At 56.4% G+C, this 2,344-nt stretch overlaps 1 protein-coding gene across 2 annotated transcripts in view; it reads right to left on the reverse strand.

The window, feature by feature from the left end:
* PRDM15 (PR/SET domain 15) overlaps positions 1 to 1,588 on the reverse strand; it is a 38,117-nt gene extending 36,529 nt beyond the window's left edge. Inside the window, exon 1 of one of the 2 annotated variants that reach the window (XM_082221054.1) lies at positions 552 to 1,588. The gene's annotated coding sequence lies outside the window, so the exon portion shown is untranslated. The remainder of the gene's footprint in view (positions 1 to 551) is intronic. The other variant, XM_082221055.1, reaches the window with a different exon arrangement.
* Positions 1,589 to 2,344: the final 756 nt, after the last annotated feature.

Here is a 2,344-nt window from a genome sequence, read left to right on the forward strand (position 1 = left end):
GGGTGCTTTGTCGTGCCCCCGGGCAAGCCGAAGCCCTCCGCTTCCCAGCCCCAGGGCGAGCCCGAGCCTTGCCTCTTGGGCGCACCGCCCGCCCGCGCTCCCTCCCCGAGCACAGGGGCTGCCCCATCCAGGCCCGGTGAGGGTTGGAGGGGAAAGGAGGACAGGGCGCGGGGCGGGAGAGAAGCGCAGCCCAGGGCGGCGGAGGCACCAGGCCAGCCTTGCCCGGGCGGCTGCCTGGGTTGGGCTGGGGATCCGGGAGCGGCTCCGCCGGGTTTTGCCTCGGACCCGCCTCGCCCCCTCCACGCCGCGCGGCCGCAGGCGGCTCCTGCCTGTAACAAAGAACAGGCGGCGTGGAGGAGGAGAGCGGGACGGAGGGGAGGGAGCAGCAGGCGGCGCCGCGGCCGCTGCCGGGGCCCCGCCGCGCCTCCCCGAGAAGCGCCCCGCGCGCGCCAGAGGGGGCCCGCCGGCCCAGAGTCCCCGCGCGAGGGGCGAGGGCGGCTCCCGGCGGCGCGCGGCGAGGCGAGAGGGTGGGGGAGGGGGGGCTGCCTTACCTGCTTTTGGAATGTTCACACCCGGATCGAATCCGGGCTCCAGGTTCCGATCCGAGCCGGAAACCACGCGCCACCGGAAGCTGGAGCTTGGTTGTTCGCGAGGCACCACGGGAATCGTAGTTCAGGGAGTAGGGGGGTGGAGTGGAGAATGGCTCGGCGGCCGTGAAACTAGGGCGGTCGGTCGGACGAGGTGGATGGAGAGAGGGGCAGCCGAGCTTCTGCTGAGCCGCTTTGTGCTAAGAAGAGGAGAGGGCAGAAGTTCTATGGCAACAGCAGTAGCCAAGGGAGGGGTGTAGAGGGAGGATGGGCAGCTCTGTGTGACATGCGCGCCACCGCCTGGCACAGCTGAGCACGGGTGAAATCCTGGCAGCTGCCCAGGATTACACTTTCGGTTAAGCGGTGTTAGTTGCCACCCTCTCGATTTGCAGCGGGTGGACAGAGTGGCCTCCCCTGGAACTGACGAGGGATTTACTTTTGAAAAAAAACATGCTGTGCAGTTTTCGTTTTGTTTGTTTTAAAAGGCAACGAAGTGCTGCATGACATTCAGGAAGGAGACGTAGCGCAACCTTTTGCAGGGCTGCATAACGGAATTAATGCACATGGAAGATTGCGCGTCCGAATGGTTCAGTGTGTCAGAGACAGATGTTTAGGGGAGGATGAGACGTTGGGTTCCACTTATTAGGGGTACCAGCTTATTCTGAGAGCAATCAACAGTGCTGGTGTTGACCTTCATTAATGCCAAAGGCTTGGGTTTAGGTTAGTTGAGGGACCGACCGCCTTTGTCCATTTCATCCTGCCCAAGAACCTCCTACACCCCCACCATCCCTTTTCTCCGTCCTTAGATAATATCCTTTTGGGGAGGACGCCATCCCCTGAAAGTTTTGTCTGGCTTCCTTCACTGCTTGCGTTTTACCAGAACAGTTAAATTTCTCTCTTAAAACAGGCCTTTAAATTCCATCCAGAGTAGCTGGAATCAGCAGAACATTCACTGCCAGTGGCTCTGCCACTCAAATTGTGCCCACCCCCGTTAGGATTTCTCTGCCCATCCTTAAGGCGACTGGGAAAACTATACCACACCAGACAAAAGCAATATAGTGGGGGGGGGGAGTTTATAATACAGAAGCTTCATCCATTTTGGTGTGAGGTGCCCTGTGTGTTATTAAAATGATATTTTGACAAAATCTTCCGGAGTTTTTCCAGAGAGTCTTCTAGACAACTTTACCATTTTGTTGTTGCTTAGTCGTGTCCGACTCTTCGTGACCCCATGGACCAGAGCACGCCAGGCACTCCTGTCTTCCACTGCCTCCTGCAGTTTGGTCAAACTCATGCTGGTAACTTCGAGAACACTGTCCAACCATCTCGTCCTCTGTCGTCCCCTTCTCCTTGTGCCCTCCATCTTTCCCAACATCAGGGTCTTTTCCAGGGAGTCTTCTCTTCTTGTGAGGTGGCCAAAGTATCGGAGTCTCAGCTTCAGGATCTGTCCTTCCAGTGAGCACTCAGGGCTGATTTCCTTCAGAATGGATAGGTTTGATCTTCTTGCAGTCCATGGGACTCTCAAGAGTCTCCTCCAGCACCATAATTCAAAAGCATCAATTCTTCGGCGATCAGCCTTCTTTATGGTCCAACTCTCACTTCTATACATCACTACTGGGAAAACCATAGCTTTAACTATACGGACCTTTGTTGGCAAGGTGATGTCTCTGCTTTTTAAGATGCTGTCTAGGTTTGTCATTGCATTGCTTTTTTTTTAAACTTGCAATGCAAGCTGAGCAGAAAAGGTTGATAACTTGCTT

The sequence above is a fragment of the Podarcis vaucheri genome, assembly GCF_965113315.1.
Source record: "Podarcis vaucheri genome assembly, chromosome: 4".
Taxonomy (NCBI): domain Eukaryota; kingdom Metazoa; phylum Chordata; class Lepidosauria; order Squamata; family Lacertidae; genus Podarcis; species Podarcis vaucheri.